The sequence below is a fragment of the Henckelia pumila genome, chromosome 1, assembly GCF_033568475.1.
Source record: "Henckelia pumila isolate YLH828 chromosome 1, ASM3356847v2, whole genome shotgun sequence".
NCBI classification, from domain to species: domain Eukaryota; kingdom Viridiplantae; phylum Streptophyta; class Magnoliopsida; order Lamiales; family Gesneriaceae; genus Henckelia; species Henckelia pumila.
The window spans coordinates 146,283,856-146,307,170 of record NC_133120.1 but is presented as its reverse complement, the minus strand read 5'-3'; the positions used below and the strand labels follow the sequence as shown (position 1 = coordinate 146,307,170).

The 23,315-nt window shown below is 38.3% G+C and overlaps 1 non-coding gene across 1 annotated transcript; it reads right to left on the bottom strand.

The window, feature by feature from the left end:
* Positions 1-11,903: 11,903 nt before the first annotated feature.
* LOC140876907 (small nucleolar RNA R71) lies at positions 11,904-12,009 on the bottom strand. Its single transcript, XR_012149135.1, has one exon. It is a non-coding gene; the product is annotated as a small nucleolar RNA R71 (small nucleolar RNA).
* Between the last annotated feature and the right edge of the window lie 11,306 nt (positions 12,010-23,315).

The following is a 23,315-nucleotide window of genomic DNA, read 5'->3' as shown; positions in this document are numbered from 1 at the left end:
GAAATTGATCCGGCCGGTAGAATTTCAAATAGAACGTATATTTGCGATCACGGCTTCGAGTGCTATATTTTGACGTAAGTTTGGCTAAATTCTACCATGTTCTAATTTTGAGATGTTGTTAGAATTAATATTTGATTGTATAAACGTGTTCTAGTTATATATGACGATAGCATATCTAAGTTGGATCGCGAAAAGATCCTCGTTCGGGCATGTTTATCAATTTTTTAATATTTTCTAAATTTCTGAAATTTGGTGGACTGGTATTTCTAGATTTTGCTGTTGAAATGAGATTGAATTGAGTTGAATTAGATAAGAATGATTATGAATAGGCTTTTGGAATTACCGAATTCAAGACGTTATGCCGTTTGTTTACGTTGATGAATTTCTGAAAAATGTGAGCTGCTATTTTCAAATTTCTTATGATGTATTGAGATGGATATTGGGTTTAGATCATTGTTATAATGATGTTTATGCTTTTAGAATTATCGGTTTCGAATCGCTACGCCGTCGGTTGAATTTCGGTGCTTTTATTAAGTCTTAAAGTTGTTAAGAATTTGTGAGATTTAGATGCGATTGAATGCTAATACTTGAGTTGTAAACACTTCATTTCAGACGTGATTTGGAAATATCAAAGTTGAGTTGAAGAGTCCGAATTACTTGAAGTTGGATCCAAGTTGGGAGCAACTAGACCTTGGATTAGCAAGAGAAATATGAGCAGATTTTGATTGAAGTGCAGAATTTGGACAGCTTGTGTTTGATCAAGAGTTGCTAGAGTTTAAGAGATTTGGATCTAGACAAAGACATGATTCGACATTAGCCTTGACAGGTAGAATAACTCGAGAACGTGGTGGTTTTCGAGTTTATTAAATCACATACATGCATGTTTAGTTGTTCTTGCTTGATCTTATATGACTTACTTGATCTACTTGATTTAGTTGATCTTATTGCTTACTAAATGAGTTTGTTTGATTAAACATTCTTTCTTATTTAAGTTTGAGAAGTGTAGATTATTATAAGCGATTTAATTGTGGTAATATTTTTGATAGAGTAGAATTGTAATCCTCTTGATACACAATTCTTTCGAAACTCCGAAAACAGAATGAAAAAGAAAATATTGGATGTGGTGAACTTATATATGCGAGGCTAGGAATCATATTTGAGTTTCTATTGCCAGAATTCCTAATATAGTGTTCACAGTCCAGGGAATAAGAGCTTGTTACCACCTCAAGCGGGAGCGTAGGTGGGAGGCTTGATTTGGCCATATTCTTTACCCGGGATCCCAAAGAGATTATTTATGAAATATCGATTCTGCGAGATTAAAATCCTTTACCCTTTTACCTATAACTGTGTTGTTATGATATTGATTTATTTGCTTTGAATGAAATCCGGCAGGTAAGGGTATATGGACTTTGTGATTTGTAATAGTAGAATACTGTTTTGATATGTTTATATGTATATATATATGTCTTTCATACTAAGATGTATTTCTCACCAAAATTATCCGGCTGTTGCTTTGTTTTGTATATGTGCATTGCAATAGGTTGGGAAGGAACGAGTCAGACGAGACTTGGATAGCTAAAGATTGAAGAAGTTAGAAGTGGAGACTCGGGTTAAGAATTAGAGATGTTTATTTGCTGTCATATCTTTGTATTGTTAATGTTCGAATGATTTAAGAATAGCAAATCAGATTTGGATCTTGTTGTTTTACATTTTTAGAAATCATGTATGAAGTTATGATGTTTAGAAATCCATGTTCTAGCCTTATATTTTGTATTTGGATCATCCTAGAATTGATTTGGGATGGTTAGATGTTGAATCAATGTTTGAAATGGCTTAGAACACAAAAAAGGATCAGATGCTTACCTTCAGGCAGCACAGGGCTCACTCGAGCGCAACTTGCAGCCGCTCGAGCGAGGCTCATTTGAGGACGTCCAGAACGGCGCTCGCTTGAGTGCGCCTGAAGCCCTCTTGAGCGAGGCCATTAGTTAAAAAAAAGAAATTTTTTTTATGGCTTTACTCTTTTGCCTCTTTAATCAGATTGATTACTTGTAGGCCATGTTGTTTAATTATAAGATTTATTCTGATTGTGAGTCGATAATTGAGATTAGCACCCGAGATCCCCACATAACCTATCTAGTTCGTGACTTTCACCGACTCACTAACTAGATATATCCATCTAGTGGTTCCCAAAATTCTCAGTGAAGAATATCCATAGTCAGGAAATATTCTCCCAACACTTGTTCTGTTACATCAAAACATGTATTACTCTGCAAGAAAATCCAATTGACACCAAGATACACTTCAACGTAACTGTTTACAACGATTTCTAGACTGTTCATCCTTCCCATGCTCCCCCTGAAGAAAAAACAAGCTTCTCAAGAAATACTGGAAACTCAAACCACCAAGTCTAGTATGAATCACAGTCCACGTTTCTTAGTATAACTCAACATTGTTTCATGCTAAAATTCTCATCACATGACAATCATGTCACAAAGTCCTCCTTCCATTGGTCTGCAAAGCCATACATATACGTCGCAATGGTAATCATTGCATCTCTGATGAACTACATCATCTCGACCACAGACTACTTACCCATGAATTTCAATCAATGGGCTAGTCAAATCTCTCTACAGGATTCAGCTATTCTTGGACATCCCCATGATAGTCATACATACTAGCAATCACTGTACACACATCAAGACTAAGGCAAGATTCCACCCAAAATTCTTGACTGGGACATTCCACAGTACATCGGCATATGGAAATGTTTTCTATTTCGTCTCGAAACTCAACAGTCATTTGCACCTGGTATAACTCATCTCGGAGTCTTTGATGACACCATCATCTCTAAATCTATCCTCGCAAGATCTGACCAACCGATCTTAAAGGAAACTAGTCCCAACGGATTCAACATTTTCACTAACTCATGTTCCTACTGAAACGCATCAGCCCTGACATGAATTGGAAAATACTAGGATTCCTGACGAACACGTCATCTCTGGAACTATCACAAGTCATTAGTCACAAAGTTACTCTTAGGAATGCTCCATGCTTGAAGTAACTTGCTACACATCACATTCTCGACTATTGCCCATTACTAAAATGCAATAACCTTGAAAATCAGTCCGCACTGATGTGACCCAACTTTAGACAAGATGCATTGTCCTTCGCACTGGATTATGACAATCGCCCTTGATCTATTCTAGTATTCCCATGGCATAGCACATTAGAATCTTTCTGGAAGATTAGTGGCAACAATCCTGCTAAACTCTGCAAACCAAGTCTCAGCTATTGTTTCACATTACGACCAAACAACTGATGTTCACTCGCTAATGCCAATTAGAATCCACAATACTAGTCGGACCTAATCCCAACTGTAAAATCAAATACCCTTAGAAAATCATTCGGCTAGCGGCCTTCGAAATTGTCATTAGCGGATGACTAATTGATCCCAATCACTCATCCTGAGTTCTTTATTGCCAATACTAAGCAATGATTGGATTAATCAGTCTCTTCTTAGCAATATCCTTGAGAACTACCAATTCTTATGTTGTTCCTACTACTGCTGATAACCAGGTTATCACCCAAACTTTACTACACGAGTCAACTTGTAATCGTCCTCAATTAGCAGCAATCCCAAAATACCCGTCTCTGGAAATCCTAGAGATTCTATTTATACCCAAATCGCCAACTGCTCTGAAACTGTACCAAGTACCAATCTCCTAAGAACACTGCGTCAACGTACTATCCCAAATACCTCTCAATCTATTATATCCTAATCATCACTGGTTGGACTCTCTTATAGATCATGTCGATCTACTGTGGCTCGCACTTGGTCTGACATTGATAATCAATTCATACAACCACTGATTATTGAAACCTACATGGCTCGATCAATAAACTTGACCCAATTGCCACAAGTCTTCTAATCCCAATCACTTGGAATAACAAAAATCACGCTGGATTCAACACCATATCCCTGACAGCATCAGGCAATAGATAAGAGTAGTCACTGGAACTCATATTGCGCCATTAAAGAACTACTAACTGCTACCTTGCTCACTCACAGCGAATCACCAAGGCGAACTAAAACCCAAGGAATTTCCCTCGATCTATCAACCTAGATCATTTCCATCCCATGGAAACCCTATGCTTCACCCTTGAAGACATCAGATGACACTTCGCGTCAACACTGGTAGAAATCCGACTACCTACTAGATTCACTCGTCTAGCAATATCTCATATGTCAAACCTATCTGCTCAGAGCACTTAATCATCAAGAAAATCCCTCCAAGACTGGTTCTGACAGTAGAAAAACCCAAAACCCATATCTCTGACAAAGTAAGACGATATCTAAGTCAATGATACCAAACTAGTTATCTATCTACACCAAGGTCATACCCCGTTGTGACTGTTACCAAATCCCTAGACTGAGTAGCCTTTCCACCGCCCCTTCATGAAGCGCAAAAGCTTCCAGGAATATCGACATAAGATCACGCCTCCTCATGTCTACTCCTGGTAATATTTCACAACTCTTGGTATTACTCGACCTGGTTCCGTGATGAAATTTCGTCATCACAAGGTCACAACCTAAGACTCAAACTACCCAATGTTCTAAGGGAACAACCTAGAACAAAACATATGTCTACTGATGAATTCTCTCATTTTGGCACTAACTATAGTCCACCGACTATCTAGGTCATCCTAGGAAAGCATCTTAGACTAACCACATGGTGAGTGGTTACAATTGTATCACTCAAAACTTATGAGTTACAACAGTTACACTAATCAACTAGAACCATGCTAAACCTTAGCAAAATTACTGCAGTCGAACACAATTCGCTGTATAAATTCAAAATTTATGCATGTATCACTATTTCAAGTTATGTACAATTTCTCATTACAATCCCATGTAATAAAACAAATCACTAAACCCAAAATCCAAATACACTGGAAATATGTACAACTTAACTTGAAATGATACCACCAATGTTTTATGATTCATTAGTACAGATGATTCAATACTTACAACTGAAATACTGTTTACAACAAAATACAGTATTTAAATACTTTTAAATCATCGTACTCATCTTGATTTTGATCATGAAGTTTCTCATCTGTCTAAGCATCGATGCAAGCATACTTTGACAGACGTATTTATTCACACTTCAAACCTAGAGTTTATTTATCACTCGATCGGATGCGTCAATAATATATGCGCAACTTCCGATGGGTGAGATAAAATCTCTATGATGATCTCTCCAACTACGAGCAGAGAATCTTCAGAGGTGTATTATCATGGCCGAATGGAACAGATTCAAACATCAAGTGTGTCCCAACCAATCCTTTGCCACTGCCTCTAAAATTTGGTAATAGATCCAAAGCTAGCATCCACATGAGTAGAAATCTCGAAAACTCGGACATGATCCTTCGCTCCTGTCCGTACTTGCTGGAATCCCATAAGCCAAATATTTAAAAATTCTGCTGATGATGATAGTACTCGGGCAACCTAAACTCCTCATCATCATTTCTTTTAAAGGTCTTATCATTCTTACAAGGATAACCCAAAGTTTCATTACTATATCCCAAAAGTCTCTTGCATGCGCTCTGATACCAATAAATGTAGCGACCCAACCCGGATCCATTACCTAATCTGAGTTAGAGAATAATTAAGCAAGAAATTAAAATAAATTAAATAATTCGCTGCGGAAGACTTAAATAAATGTTGGTCGGCGGAATACAACCGACTAAACAAATTCGATATACAACCTAATCAAATAAATAATCCTAAAGGCAAGTAAAACCTACAGCTAATCCTGCTGTCCTCTCTGGTCACCGACTCCTCCAAGTCTCTGGGTGTACTACCTTCACCTGCATCTGTCCCGTCGAATGGGGTGTCCAGACATACAAAAACACTTGACATGAGCGACTAAGCTCAATATGGTAGCAATGATATATAAAATATATGCAACACATAAGTGACTTTAAAACATGGGTAAAATAGTATACTCAGGGGCGCCATGAATATAAATCACCTTTCCAGATAGCTAGTCCACGGGGGTACTCGTATATTCACTATCAACTATAACGTCTACTCCACCATCGTGGTCGCTCCTAGTGATAGCAAAACTAGGGGCTGAGCCTCACCAAACCTGACCTAAATCCAAAATAGGATACACGTCTCATATGGAAACTGTGAATACCCAACTAGAGTCCAAAATGAGATACATGCTTCCTATGGAAACTGTCAATGACACACCTCTCATTAGATGTAGTCTAGTATAAAAACATGCATGTTCTAAAGCAGTAAAAACATGGTAAACACATAGCACATACACATGTAACACATACATCATATATTATGTCGGCTATCTCGTTCAATACTTACGTGCCTCACTAAAGGCAGTTCTAGCAGTCCCACTCTAGGTTCCAAGCCAATCATCAGCTCTACAATGCAAATACCCATGCATCATTATTTAAGCTCTAAAATCCTTAACTAATCTATTGAATAATTCTAAATATTTTTAGGAAGCAAAAGCTATACCCGCGTTCGTCCTTATCCTGCTGATGGCGATAGTCCCAAAACTAAGGAACAACTCCTCTACTAGCACAGTAGTGCCTAGCCACTTTCGGCTCGCCAATAGGACACCTAGAAAGCCCCTAAATAGCTAAAAGACTACAAGAAGAAGAGAGAAAAAAGAGGAAAGGTGCACTGAGAAATGAGCTCGGCTCCCCTATTTATTGACAGCGATCAGACTGTCCGATCACACATTCGGAGCCTCCGATCCTGATCGGAGCGTCTGAACCCTCCGCCCGAACTCCCTCAACCAACCACATGTCTAGTTTCCGCAGGACGCCTACCGACACTAGTTCGGAGCCTATGTTTCACCTTCGGAGCATCCTAAGTCCTCTCAGTGACTTCATCAATGACGAATTGTAGTAGCCCGTAACCAAGTAAACTAATTAAAGAAAATAATTGCAATTAAGAATCCTAAGTTCGGGCGATCCGAAGCCAGGATCGGAGGCTCTGAACGTGTTCGAACACTCCGTTGGCAGGTTTGGACGGTCCGATTGGGATCAAGTATTATGTCATTGATTACGTCAGCAAAATGACTTCATGGCTGACTCATTGATGGGATTTCGAATGACCCAAAGTCCAGATCGGATGCTCCGATCATGTTCGGACGCTCCGAAGCCGGTTCAGACGCTCCGAACTCCGTCTATAAATAAAGGTGCCAAGATTCATTTTTAGACGCACCAATCACCTCTCTTATCTCGATTCCTTAGTCTTATAGCTTAGATATAGGGAGATCTAGGCTTCCTTTTGGAAATCCAGAAGTGGCATAGCGATCCAGGCGTCGTAGTGGAGCTCTGGCCTAGTTTTGAGGCAATCGACAGCAACGGGCTGACGACGGATGCAGGTATAGCTTTTGCTTCCTAAAAATATTTAGGAGTATGCGATAGCTTAGTTAAGGCTTTTGGAGTATATTAATGATAATAGTATCATTTCGCTGTGTAGTGCGGATTATAAGCATGTACCTAGAGCTGGTAGAGCTGCCTAGTAGTTAAGGTAGAAAGTACTATTCGAGATATCCTGACTAAGTATGCCTGTATTATGTGCTTGCATGATTTTATGTACATATTTTATGACATGATTGTATGCTGCATGCATGATAAGTGCATTTTGTATGCATTAGTTTGTGTTATTTTTATATTTATTTTGTGTGCATTCATATTGTTTTTATGTGTGTTTATGTTTTTTAGTGCATGTGTGTGTATTTCACTCTCCCGATTAATTTTGTAGGAAAATGAATTGTTGAAGAGTGAATTACGGAGCAGCTTTGGTAAAAAACAAATTTAATTTTAGAAAAATTAAAATCCAATCTCCAAAGTTCAGAATGAATTTCAAGATGTTTTGAAGCAGCTGTCCAAATTTCAGGTCGATCCGACGGCTAGAACTCAAGATATGAATTTTTGAAATTTGTTGCTCGGAGCAGGTTGAAAGTTGCGCTGTTGGTGAGTGTTGTAGTGCGATTGCACTCGAGTTTGGCGCTAGGAAGAGTGCTAACGCACTTAGAAGAAGGTGAAGGGCGCATGAGAAGGCGCTAACGCGCTTAAGAAGGGCGCAAGGGCTGTGTGAGTTGTTTTTCGGGCAGAAACATGCTCGCTCGAGCGAGAGCTTGTGCTCGCTCGAGCGAGCGAGATGGAAAAATAAATTCTTCGGAACAGGGAGTCTCTCGCTCGAGCGAGAGGTTGTGCTCGCTCGAGCGCGACGTCCGGAATCAGAAAAAATCAGAATTTTGGAAATTAAAAAGTATTATTTTACGGGCTATTTTTCATGGGCTTTTTAAACTCATATTTAAAGGACTTGTTCAGACGTGAGAAAGGGTTCCGAACACAGACAACACAAGGGAGGCGGTTTCAAAGCTTGGGAGAAGATTTCTACACTTTTTCTTCTTCTGTTCTTCTTTATTTTTATTTATTGAATTATAATTTCAATTATTGAGTAGTTTATTTTCAACCAAGACGGCGTGATTGGGCCGAACAAATTCATGTAGAAAACTTGATTTGTTTATTTGGGAATTTTCAGACTTGATTTTATTTTATTGATTTTCAGATTTATATTTGTCTTGTGAATAGTCTGATCAACTGTTTGCTTGCATGTTAATCGATTCCAAGTCGACAGAGGAGGTATTTATTTCGATCACTTTGATAATTAACACATGGTAAAATTGACTAGAAATAGAATTCGGTTTCAGTGTCCGATTTGGGTGTAAACTGAATTTTCATAAATATTTAATGCATTCAAATTTGATTAGAATTACGAAAGATTAATCCGTCAATATTTGAGTAGGTTTGATTGTTCTAGAAATAGACCTTTGAACAAGATAGGAGAATTCCCGTGATCTAAGATTAAATCTAAGTCCTGAATAAACTACATGTTACATGATTTGTTTGGTACCTATGTGTGTCTTGGTTGTCTTTGTTTTAATTATTTTTATCTTTAGATATTTTTATTCTTATTTCTTAAACAGTTTTTATTTTATTTTCTTATTTTATTTAAATCAAATTGCTTTTTATGATTTTGTCTAGATTAAGATAAATAATTAGTTCTTGAGAATTGACTGCAGTCCCTGTGGGATCGATACTTGGACTCTCTGTCCACTTTACTATTACTTGATCTGGTACGCTTGCCAGTAGATTTATTTCACACCGATTTAGCCGGTCAATGCATATTACATTACGAGCTATATCCTTGGAATATTATAGGGTCTTACCCTATCCTGTTAGTGGATGAATATCCATCGATTTGGGTCCGGAGTATCCACTGGTATTCGATATGGGAGCCATCTCCTGAGGCTGCGGCACAGCGTGCTACATACCAGGGCCCGGTCTGTCTTTGTTATATGATCCTTGGCCTCTAGTTTCAGTAGGCGGTACACTTGCATTAATGCATTTATATGATACAACATGCTCATACTCTTGTGCTGAGCGTTTTATGCTCACGTCTTGTACTTTGTATATCTGGACACCCTATTCCATGGGGCAGGTTTGCGTTTGGATGAGGCGGGTGGATCCAGGAGGGATTAGGTAGTGGATGACCAGCTGGGATCTCGCCTAGGGATTTATTTTGATGTATTGTGATTATACACTATTTGATTTGGTTGTATAACTATTTGGGTATTTACAGATTCCTTTCCTTGAGATTTTATTAATGTTTATTGCTTCCGCAGCTTATTCTGGCTTACTGTTTTAATTAAATTAATTGCATGCTTAAGTTTCTGATTAGTAGGTGACCTCGGTAAGGGTCACTACACGAATTATTTCCGGACAGTTTGCCATGCAAGTGATAAGTGCATTTTGTGCACTTAATTTGTATATTGTTTTACTTGACTTTTGGAATTTATTGGTAGATATTGCGTGAAATTGTTGTTGTTTTTGTGTTTGTAGGAAGTTTTGGACTTTGATGCGTTCAAGTGGAAATAAGCCTAAAATATGAAAGTTTAAAGGGAGATTCAAGAGTTGGAACATAGAAGAAAAATGTTTAAATTCGAGCTGAGAGCGCGCCCGCGCCAACTGATGGGGCGCCCGCGCTGTTATTAAAGAAATTAAGAAGAAAAGTCGAGCTGAGGGCGCGCCCGCGCTGACCCTAGGCGCGCCCGCGCCGTTGAAGAATATTCAAAGGATTGTTTTGCGAAGTGGAGGCACGCCCACGTTGGTTATGGGGCGCCCGCGCCGTCTTCTGTGAGGTAATAAAGAGTCCGACTGTTTATGGAAACTTTGGGGATATCTTTGGTATTATTTGGACGATTGTTAGGTCATATTTAAGGGATTTTTCTGAGTCATTAAAATATCTATCAGCTGCCAAAACACACAATATTCTAGAGAGCACTTTTGTGAGTTTTTGGAGTTGAAGAATTGAAGATTGCTTGGAACGAAGACGAAGACTGTTCGACTGGACACGGAAGAAAGACTACGGCTTTGTTTTTTCTTTTTATTTTTCTTTTGATTGTTGAAATTATGTTTGAAATATTAAACATGATTTGGTTTTTATTGAATTCGAGCATGAACTAAACTTTTCTAGTCTAGAGGTTGACGTAGCTTGGTTGAGACATATTCATGGATCTTTGATTTTAATAAATTGAATTTCTATAGATTAATTGTGTTTCTAGAATTGAATGTCTTCTTAATTTATTGGCCATAAATTGAGTTGTTATATTTACTTAGAATCATTAGTCGGGAGAGGGGATTTTGAGTAGGATCAATAGGAACTACACTGTTAATTGTTTATATAGCTCGGGAGAGTATATAGCTTTAATAGAACCTTTAAGGAACATCATTTTACACATATCACTACATCTAAATTTTTAATAGGGATATTGAAATCGAACTGTAGTTGATACACTCTATTTGTTACTCGGGAGAGGGGAATAGAATAATCTAAGTGTTCTTGGATATTAATCGAAGGAAATTCATAAAATAGATTAATTAGGATTGATATTGTCGAGACCGAGTGAAATCAAAACATCTGGACTATTTTTCTCTGATTGATAATTCCTCGAAATTTGTGTGTGTGTGATCTTGATAATTCCTCATTATTTACTTTATTTCTTCTGCAAAATTCTCGAAGTTTGATTTTCTAGATAAAATTAAGACTATTTTAATTACAAGTATTGAATATTTTCATTTTACTCCCTGTGGGATCGACACTCTCTCTTTCACTATACTAAAACTTGACACTCGTACGCTTGCGAGTAAATTTTCACAACAAGTTTTTGGCGCCGTTGCCGGGGAGTAATTTTGATTATTTTTTAGTCTTGTTACCAATTAGTCGAAGTTTTAATTTAGAGATTTTCTTTATTTTGAATTAAGTACTAATAAATTTCTATTGTCTTAATTGCAGTTTATGCAAAGATCTCAAAGTGCGAATTCTTTGCTCTTTGATCCAGAGATTGAACGAACTGCACGAGCTTTGAGAAAAGCTAGGAGAGAAGAACAATTAAACATGGCTGAAGAAGATGTCAATGAATTGCCTTTGGTGCCAATTAGAGATCATTTCAGGCCAACGATCCAGACTCACTATTCTGGAATCGCTAGAGGGACAATAAATGCCAACAACTTTGAGTTGAAGCTGGCCTTAATCAACATGGTTCAGCAGAACCAATTCAATGGACCTGCCACCGCTGATCCTCACTTACACTTGTGCACTTTTTTAGAGATTACTGATACTGTTAAAATAAATGGTGTTTCTGAGGATACAATACGCTTACGTTTGTTTCCTTTTTCTCTCAGGGACAAGGCACGGAGTTGGCTGCAGTCATTGCCACTAGGACGCATAACAACTTGGGAGGGCATGACTGTGAAATTCTTAGAGAAATTCTTTCCACCATCCAAGGCAACCCAGCTGAAGATTGAGATCAGTACCTTTCAACAGCATGATTCAGAACAGCTATATGAGGCATGGGAAAGGTACAAAGATTTGTTAAGGCATTGTCCTAATCATAATTTTGCAGATTGGGAAGAAATAGAGTTTTTCTACAATGGACTGAATACGCCTACAAGAATGTCTGTGGACTCTGCTGCTGGAGGTACCATATTTGCCAAGGACCCCATTCAGGCTTATGATATGCTGGAACAGATGACTATCAATAGTTATCAATGACCATCTGAACGTATGGGAGCCAAGAAAGGAGTGTACAGTGTGGATCCTCTTACATCCATTACTGCACAACTATCTGCGTTGAGTACACAAGTGGCTTCTCTGAACAAGGTGAATATCGCAAAACCTGCAGGTGTGTCAGTTGCCATAGATGAATCTCATCCACCTGAGGAAGCTCAATATATCAATCCCAGAGGCTATGGAAACTATCGAGGTAACCCTCCACCTAATGCTTATCATCCTGGTTTACGTAACCATGAAAACTTTTCTTATGCCAACAACAAGAATGTGTTGAAACCCCCTCCGGGATTCAATACAAATCAAGGGGAAGGTAAAGAATCTTTGGAGGATGTTGTTTCTACATTTGTTACTGAATCTAACAAGAAGATGTCGAGGACTGAAACTCGAATGGATAGCATGGAGACACATATGTGCAGTTTGGGAGCTATGATGAAATCCATGGAGACACAGATTGGACAGCTTGCAAATGCTTTGAAGGATCAAAACAGAGGACACTTTCCCAACAATACTGAAGTGAATCCAAAAGAGCAGTGCAAAGCAGTTGAGTTGAGAAGTGGGAAGAAGTTAGAAGCAAAAGAGCAGAGAAAATCCAAAGAAAGTGAAGAACCAGTGGCTGAAGAAATTATGGTTGAAGAGCCCAAGAAGGAAGCTGAATCTAAACCGATGTACAAGCCACAACTTATCCACAGCGGTTTAAGAAGAAGGCACTTGATGAGCAGTTTTTCAAGTTTCTAGATATCTTCAAGAAGATACACATCAATATTCCATTTGCAGATGCCTTGGAACAAATGCCTAATTATGCAAAATGCATCAAAGATGTAATGTCTAAGAAGAGGAGATTGCAAGACAATGAAGTGGTGAATTTGACAGAAGAATGTAGCGCAATCCTGCAGAAAAAGTTGCCACAAAAGCTGAAGGATCCAAGGAGTTTTACTATCCCTTGTTTCATTGGTGGTTCTAAGGTAAATAGAGCTTTATGTGATTTAGGAGCAAGTATAAATTTAATGCCTTTTTCTATTTACAGGACTTTGGAGCTTGGAGAAGTCAGAGCAACCACCATCACATTACAGCTGGCTGATCGGAGTATCACATACCCACGGGGTATTGTGGAGGATGTTTTGGTAAAGGTCGATAAGTTCATATTTCCAGCAGACTTCGTGATTTTGGACATGGATGAAGATGAAGAAACTTCCTTGATTTTTGGGAGACCTTTTCTAGCTACTGCACGCGCATTGATCGATGTCCACAAGCGAGAACTCACACTTCGAGTTGGTGGTGAAGCGGTGATTTTTAATATTTATCACACCATGAGGGGCCCAAATGAGGTAAGTACATGTAAGAGCATTGAAATTATTGATTCTCATAACTCTTTTTCATGTGCAGGAATTACTGATCCGCTCGAACGATGTTTGGTGGTGGACAAGGTGGTTGATAAGGAAGAGGATTGGGAGTTACATGAACAAAAAGTATTCCTAGACAGCGCTCCGAAAGAAAAAATGGTGAGTTCTAAGGAATCTGAAACATTGGAAAATAGTGCACCAGAGGTATCCCCTGAAACTCATGATCTGAAAGCATTGCCCGCGCACCTATGTTATGAATTCCTTGGTGAAAATTCTACTTGTCTTGTTATTATATCTGCTCATTTGTCTGCTGTAGAGAAAGATAAGTTGCTAAGAGTTCTGAGAAATTTTAAAACTGCTTTAGGATGGTCAATCTCGGACATTAAGGGTATTAGTCCAAAAATTTGCATGCATAAAATTTTGATGGAAGAGTCTTATACCCCTTATGTTGATCATCAGAGGCAGTTAAATCCCGCTATGAAGGAGGTAGTTAAGAAAGAAGTTTTAAAGTTGTTGAATGCGGGAGTGATTTATGCTATTTCTGACAGTAGTTGGGTATCTCCTGTTCAAGTGGTGCCTAAGAAAGGTGGGAATACTGTGGTTAAAAACGAGAATAATGAGTTAATCTCCACACGTACAGTAATTGGCTGGCGAGTTTGTATAGATTATATGAAGTTGAACAAAGCTACTCGTAAAGATCATTTTCCACTTCCTTTCATTGATCAAATGCTTGATAGACTTGCTGGTTATTGTTATTACTGCTTCTTAGATGAGTATTCAGGTTATAATCAAATTGCCATAGCACCGGAGGATCAGGAGAAGACTACTTTTACGTGTCCCTATGGCATGTTTTCTTTCAGGAGGATGCCATTTGGACTGTGTAATGCACCTGCAACTTTTCAGCGGTGTATGATAATGATTTTTGCAGATATGGTGGAGGACGTGATGGAAGTGTTTATGGATGACTTTTCAGTATTTGGTTCCTCTTTTGATCATTGCTTGCATAATCTGTCTCTTGTTTTGCAGAGATGCCAAGAAAAGAATTTAGTGCTCAATTGGGAAAAATGTCACTTTATGGTTCAAGAGGGCATTGTCCTTGGACATAAAGTGTCATCCAATGGATTAGAGGTGGATCGAGCCAAAGTGGTTGCAATTGAGAAGCTTTCACCTCCGAAGAATATCAAGGGCATCAGAAGTTTTTTAGGCCATGCAGGGTTTTATCGGCGTTTCATCACGGATTTTTCTAAAATCACAAAACCCCTGTGTAATTTACTTGAAAAAGATTCTACATTCATTTTTGATGATGATTGTTTGCAGGCCTTTGAAAAGATCAAGACGGCATTGACCACAGCACCCATCATGATTGTGCCAGATTGGAAGGAGCCTTTGAGCTTATGTGCGATGCTAGTGACTATGCAGTGGGCGCTGTATTAGGCCAACGGAGAGATAAGATGTTTCGAGCCATATATTATGCTAGTCGAACCATGGATGCCGCGCAGCAAAACTACACTACTACAGAAAAAGAGATGCTTGCAGTAGTTTTTGCTTTTGATAAATTTCGTCCATACTTAATTGGTACTAAAGTAGTTGTTTATACTGACCATGCAGCGATTCGCTACTTGTTTGCCAAAAAGGACGCCAAGCCACGCTTGATAAGGTGGATTCTACTTTTACAAGAGTTTGATTTTGAGATCAAGGACAAGAAGGATAGTGAAAATCAAGTTGCTGATCACTTATCAAGATTGGAGCTAGAAGACGTGAAGGAGGAAAAGAGCATAAAGGAATTGTTTCCGGATGAACAAATCTTTGAGGTAAGTTCCTTTATTCCATGGTTTGCTGATATTGCGAATTTCTTGCCTTGTGGTGCCATGCCTCCAGAATTGAACCGACATCAGAAAAAGTAATTTTTCCATGACGTTAAGTTCTACTTGTGGGATGATCCCTATGTTTTCAAACGTTGTGCCGATCAAGTGATTCGGAGATGTGTGGCGGGGCAAGAGACAAATGAAATTTTGGAACAATGCCATTTCTCACCCTATGGAGGGCATTTTGGAGCCACCCGAACTGCTGCTAAGGTACTACAATCTGGTTTTTATTGGCCTACGTTGTTTAAAGATAGTTATACCTTGGTGAAATCATGTGATAAGTGTCAAAGAACGGGAAATATTTCAAGAAGGCATGAATTACCCCTCACAAATATTTTAGAAGTAGAATTATTTGATGTGTGTGGTATTGATTTTATGGGTCCCTTTCCCCCTTCTTTTGGGTACACTTATATTTTATTAGCAGTTGATTACGTTTCGAAATGGGTGGAAGCCATTGCCACCTCGACTAATGACGCTCGTGTTGTAGTTAAATTTTTGCAAAAGAATATCTTCACGAGGTTTGGAACTCCACGAGCAATAATCAGTGATGAAGGTACGAATTTCTGCAATAAGATTTTTAATACCTTGCTCACTAAGTATGGTGTCAGGCATAAGGTGACGTGTGCATACCATCCTCAAACCAATGGCCAGGCGGAGATCTCTAACCGGGAAATCAAGCAAATCTTGGAGAAAACGGTTAAGACAAATCGGAAAGATTGAACAATCAAGTTAGATGACGCCATTTGGGCCTACCGCACCGCATTCAAAACGCCCATTGGGATGTCTCCTTACAGGCTGGTTTTTGGTAAGGCATGTCATTTACCTTTGGAGTTGGAGCACAAGACGTTTTGGGCTATCAAAAAGCTAAACATGGATCTCGAAGCATCCGGGGAGTTGCGGAAACTACAGTTGAATGAATTGGATGAATTTCGCAGTGAAGAATATGAGAATGCCAAGCTATACAAAGATCAAACAAAAAAGTGGCATGATAAAAACATTGTGCAGAGGGAATTCGAAACGGGTCAGAAAGTTTTGCTATTTAACTCTCGTTTGAAATTATTTCCAGGGAAGTTGAAATCGCGATGGTCAGGCCCGTTTCTCGTAGAGACCGTTTATCCATATGGTGCCATTCAATTGCGATGTACAGATGGAAGAGTTTTCAAGGTCAATGGGGAGAGAGTCAAGCACTACTTTGGCAATGAAGTACCACCCGCATCCAGCGCATTGCTTAATGATCCCAACTAAAGACTGGTGCAAGTCAGGCTGAGGACTTTAAACCAAGCGCTTTCTGGGAGGCCACCCTAACTTTTTAGTTTTTGTTTTTGCTTTCTCGTTTTAATTTTGCTTTTTAGTTTTTACTATTAATTTTGTTGTTTTGGAAGTAATTTGTTTTTTTTCTATGAATTTTTCAGGATGTTGGATGCCCATTTCGAGCAAAAGGGGCGCCCGCCCTACCTACAGGCGCGCCCGCTCAGTCACATATTCAATCTTAGAAATTTTTTTCGAGATTGAGGGGTGCCCGCTCTAATCTTAGGCGCGCCCGCGCCGCTCCTACTGTGATTTTGTGAATTTTTTTCGAGATGAAGGCGTGCCCGCCCCGCTTTCAGCGCGCCCGCGCCGTTCCTATGCCGTAATGTGTGCCAATTTTTTTGAACTAGAGGCGCGCTCGCCCCGCCCATGCACTCATAAAATTTCACCCGCTGAAGTAAAGACGCGCCCGCGCTATGTTATTGAGCGCCCGCCCTGATCCCGATTTCTTCCATATTTCCATTGTTTTTTAGTTCCTTTCTCCCAAATTTTTCCCTAATTTCTCTTCCGCATCCTTCCTCACGTTTCTTTCCCTTCTTCGTTTGATTTGACCGTCTATCTCCTAATCTCCAACATACACCATTTACTTTCTTTCATCACTATCTTCTCCAATCGGATCGGTGTTATCACAGTGTCAAGGGCAAGCTTCCGTTCTAATTTCGGAGGGTTCTACAACGGGGAGACTTTTGCTTATCTACTTTTATCAGACTCATTTGGATTTGGAGTAAGTTCGTTCTTTTTGGTTCTTATAAACGTGATTTGGGTGGTGAGTTTTCCGACATCCTATCTCTTGCGATTCGTGGGTATTGACGTTTTGCTATTGGATAATCGTTCTTTGGAGTTTGGATTCTTTTGGACTGTTGTTGAGGAGATTGTTGTGTGTAGATTGTGGAGTCAATTCAAGTTTGGGGGAGTATTGATTGTGGCAAATTGGTTCATTGTTGTGACTTGTGGTGCATACTAAGTGTTTGATTCATGGCACCAAAGAAGAAACAAAAATCTGTTGCATCATCTTCTCATGCTAATCCGGAGCCTGAGCCGCAGCGTTTCTGGAATGAGAGTGCCGAACAGCATTATCAAAATTGTCTAGGCAAAACGATATTACCAGAGCATGGGTTTGATACGACATCGGGATTTGGGAATGATGAGTTTTTGAGTACAATTGGTAGGGCTGTGGCTGGGCGTCAATGGTTAAATTTTGTTAAGCCACCTCAGGATGCAGTCGTCCCAGTCGTTTGTGAATTTTATGCGAACTTGAAAGTTAAGCACATGCAATTTAAAGTGCTTGTCCAAGGCCAGCTGATGCCTTTTGATGCTCACACTATTAACACCCTGTACAACCTCCCGCTAGTGTTTCACGATGAGTATGCAGAGTACCGAGCGAATGAAGTGGATTACGCAGCGATTCTGAGTCGTATTTGTGTTCCGGGCGCGGAATGGCGCATGGGCCGTGATCATCAGCCTTCCAAGTTGAAGAAGACCGAGCTAATTCCTGATGCTAAGCTGTGGTATAACTTTGTGTGTGCTCGTCTTAAACCGACTGACCACGAGCATGAGGTTACACGAGAAAGAGCGATTCTTGTTTATTGTATTTTGGAGGGCAAAGCAATTGACTTGGGACAGATCTGTCAAGCAACAATTCAGGGTGTGGTGGCTGGTAAGACGACTGGCGGGTTTGCATTACCCGCACTTATCACTGATCTTTGTGAAGCGACTGGAGTTGAGTGGGGCCAGAATGAAGAATTGATGAAAGCTACTGCCCCTATTGCTTGTTTTACTCCTTTTCTTCTGATACCGGCTTCTGAGCACCGAACTCGCGCTGAGAGGCGAGATTTTAATGAGCGAGCAGCTGCACGAAGCGGCCCTGCACCCCGACCTCAAGCACCCCCTGTTACGCCCGATCGTGTTGCTCTTCTGGAGGATGAATTGAGAGCGCACCGTCAAGAGTTTCGGACATTTCAGCAGAATAATGGTGTCTTTATGGACTACATGATTGATTTTACAGATGCTTTGAGACATCAATTTCCACAGGCTGCTAGTTCGACTCATACATTTCCTCTGTATCCACAGTGGCCGCCCACTTTTGGCCCTTTAGGTCCATCCCATGATTATGCCGCTGATGATGGCGATGACCACTGACGGTCGTCGTTTGTGGTACATGTCCTTTATGGTTTCTTGTTTTAATTCCTTGAGGACAATGAATGTACTAAGTTTTGGGGAGTTGTGTCAGTTCTGACTTTTATTGTTTTTGTTTTTGTTTAGTTGCTTTTGCTTTTGTTTTTATTTTAGTTGTTTGGTTCTTAAGAGTTGTGTTGTATTGGTGTGTGGCTGAATTTGAGAAATTTATGTAGTTGTGGTTTTTGGTGAATGATGTTGAGAAATCATGAATGAAATGGATTGATGGCCAATGATGTTAATTTTTGTTTTGTAACTGAATTCAATGACTACCTGCCTAGCTGAAAATTTTTTGAAATAAACGGAACCAAGTGAACAATTGAACTCCTATATATTCTATGATTTTGCTTGAATCTGAATCTTGAGACAAACAAACATAAAAATGATTGAGGCATTGTTTGGACGTTTTGGGCTTGAATTTTATTGAATCAATTTATCCTTAGTTTCCCATTTGAGCTTACACGTATATTAGTACTTAGAGGTATGAGAATTCTGAAATTTGTTGTGAAAATCATCGTTTACTGTTGATGATTATTCCTTTCTGCACTGATTGAGATTTGTATGATTTAATTGTGGATTGAGAATTGTCTAGAACTAGTTCGGACATCCCTCGAGGCGAAATACGGGAAAAACTGTGATTAGGAATGATTTAGGCGATTTTTCTGAATTCGTTTGAGCCTTTCAAGCTACCTATTATATATGTTATCCCTAGTACCTTATTTGAGCTTTATTGAAAATCGAATGGCATGCGTGTAAACGTGTGATTAAACCCCATTCGTCATTATTTCAAGGTCCTACATTAATTACCTGAATAGCTTATACACTATTTTCTACCTTTAAGGGAGTAATTGGAATGCTAAATTGTTATATGCTCCTAGTTTTTATTTGTGAATATGGAATGGCGTGGTGGATGAATGGAAATGAGGAAGGTAGTAGAAAAGAAAAAGAGTTGAAAAATTTGTGGTTGAAAAAGTTGTGAAAAGAAAAGTTGTGAAAGATGTTGTAAAAAAATTGAAAAATCAATGAAGTGAAATAAATGTGAAGTTGTGAAGGAAAAGGAGTTGACATTAGAGTTTGAGCATAAATGTGAATTACTCCATATTTGAATTCTTTTTCTTCATTTGTAGCCATGATCCAGGCCTTGCATTATAAGCTTATTAAGTCCTATTGACTGAGTCACAGTTGCCCAATATACTAGTGGAGAGGGGTTGCGAGAATTTAGCCTATGGACTGTTGATTGAAACTTTAATGATTATGAATTCTTGATCGAAACACGCATACACTACGTTCTTTGAATTAAACCAATTGAGTGTGGTTGTGATGATATATCTTTGAATTTGATCATGTTCTACCATGAAAGTCCTCATGATTTGTGAATTTTTGAATTGAGTTAAGAGAAGATTATTTTGAAACGTGAGTTGCAGAGTTTATGAGTTTATGAGGTTGAATTATTTTTCTGGCTAACTTATTTTTCAAGTGTTAGTAGGATAGATATGATTGGATTTAAATTGTTTTGGAATTCCATACTGAGGTCATTAATCCATAGTCATTCTTGATGGTTGTTATTCTTGCAATTGAGTGGAGTTTGTGTTAGTTTTGCTCGAGACGAACAAAAGTTCAAGTTTAGGGGAATTTGATAAGTGCATTTTGTACACTTAATTTGTATATGATTTTACTTGACTTTTGGAATTTATTGGTAGATATTGCGTGAAATTGTTGTTGTTTTTGTGTTTGTAGGAAGTTTTGGACTATGATGTGTTCAAGTGGAAATAAGCCTAAAAGATGAAAGTTTAAAGGGAGATTCAAGAGTTGGAACAGAGAAGAAAAATGTTTAAATTCGAGCTGAGAGCGCGCCCGCGCCAACTGATGGGGCGCCCGCGCTGTTATTAAAGAAATTAAGAAGAAAAGTCGAGCTGAGGGCGCGCCCGTGCTGACCCTAGGCGCGCCCGCGCCGTTGAAGAATATTCAAAGGATTGTTTTGAGAAGTTGAGGCGCGCCCGCGCCGTCGTCTGTGAGGAAATAAAGAGTCCGACTGTTTATGGAAACTTTGGGGATATCTTTGGTATTATTTTGGACGATTGTTAGGTCATATTTAAGGGATTTTTCTGAGTCATTAAACTATCTATCAGCCGCCAATACACACAATATTCTAGAGAGCACTTTTGTGAGTTTTTGGAGTTGAAGAATTGAAGATTGCTTGGAACGAAGACGAAGACTGTTCGACCGGAAACGGAAGAAAGACTACGGATTTGTTTCTTATTTTTATTTTTATTTTGATTGTTGAAATTATGTTTGAAATATTAAACATGATTTGGTTTTTATTGAATTCGAGCATGAACTAAACTTTTCTAGTTTAGAGGTTGAAGTAGATTGGTTGAGACATATTCATGGATCTTTGATTTTAATAAATTGAATTTCTATAGATTAATTGTGTTTCTAGAATTGAATGTCTTCTTAATTTATTGGCCATAAATTGAGTTGTTATATTTACTTAGAATCATTGCTCGGGAGAGGGGATTTTGAGTAGGATCAATAGAAACTACACTGTTAATTGTTTATATAGCTCGGGAGAGTATATAGCTTTAATAGAACCTTTATGGAACATCATTTTACACATATCACTACATCTAGATTTTTAATAGGGATATTGAAATCGAACTGTAGTTGATACACTCTATTTGTTGCTCGGGAGAGGGGAATAGAATAATCTAAGTGTTCTTGGTTATTAATCGAAGGAAATTCATAAAATAGATTAATTAGGATTGAATATTGTCGAGACCGAGTGAAATCAAAACCTCTGGACTATTTTTCTCTGATTGATAATTCCTCGAAATTTGTGTGTGTGTGAGCTTGATAATTCCTCATTATTTACTTTATTTCTTCTGCAAAATTCTCGAAGTTTGATTTTCTAGATAAAATTAAGACTATTTTAATTACAAGTATTGAATATTTTCATTTTAATCCCTGTGGGATCGACACTCTCTCTTTCACTATACTAAAACTTGACACTCGTACGTCTGCGAGTAAATTTTCACGACAACAAGATCGGAGCCTCCGATCTGATTTCGGATCCTCCGAACTCATCAGAGCATCCGTTCTTGGGTATTGGATCCATTCTAGGTTTGTACCTTCCGAACTTGGTTTGGAGCATCCGATCCCTCCGAACCCTCAGAACCTTCCCGACCATTTTCGAGTGTTCTGGATCCATTTTTGAACTCCTTAGATCTTTTTGGAAATACCTTAATCATGTTTTACTTAATCTAATCATGATCACTTGATTAATTATCCATTAATCAATAATTTCGGATACGGGTTACTACACAAAGAAAAGTGTGAATCTTATCTTTAAACCCTTCATATTCACTCTCTCTCATATATTATATGTAATTATGTGTCAAACATATGCATACATGGCCGATGAACTTAATATTTAATTAATTATCAAACTCAAACCAATTTAAGTTCAATGAATTAATTAAATCCAACCTGAACTCATTCAAGCCCCCTAGTAGAATAATTATTCAACACTATTTTTATTTGGGCTCTACAAGACCCAATAGTGTATAATAATCTAACACTTCAATCAATTTAATTATTTGGACTCTACAAGGTTCACTATTGTTTAACTAATTCAACTCTTGAATTAATTTAATTAAGTTCATAATATTTGTTTTGAAAATCACCATTTTCATAAACTAATTATTTATTCAAGTCAACTTTTAATCTTGGAACACATTCACAAATTAAAAGTTACTTTCCCTTTTATTCTCTTTTAGAAGTCATGCTTCTAATTTATTTCACTTATAAACTCCTTTATAAGCCGTTCAACACATTGAACTAATTTTATTCTCAACGAGATCTAGAAAGCTAGTACTTGTGTGGCCCTCAATGGTTAAATGATACAGCTAGCAGTGGGTTCACATCTCCATGTGATTCGGGATCAACAAGTCCCTTATATGAGCATACCATATATAGCTCCATTCTTATTTAATAACTCCTTGACAATAAGAACGTAAGAAAACTCAAGTCTGAGGGTACCCAACCAGTCATGTTAAACGTCTAGCAGCATCAATTACATGACTTCCTAGGTATCAAATGATAGTTCCTGTAAGAACCATTAAATTATGGTTAGTCGCAAGCGTACGAGTGTCAAATTTTAATATAGTGATAAAATCAATTATCGATCCCACATGGAGTAAAATGAAAATATTTAGTACTTGTAATTAAAATAGTACAAACTTTATCTAGAAAATCAATATTTGAGGGATTTGCATAAAAGTAAAAATAAGCAGATGATTTTATAGCACGCACACAACTTTCAGATAAATATCAATTAGAGAAAAATGGTCTAGAGGTATAGATTTCACGTGGTTTCAACAACAATCAATCCTAATTAATTAATCTTCATGAATTTCAATGAATTAATAGCTAAGAACATTTAAGTGT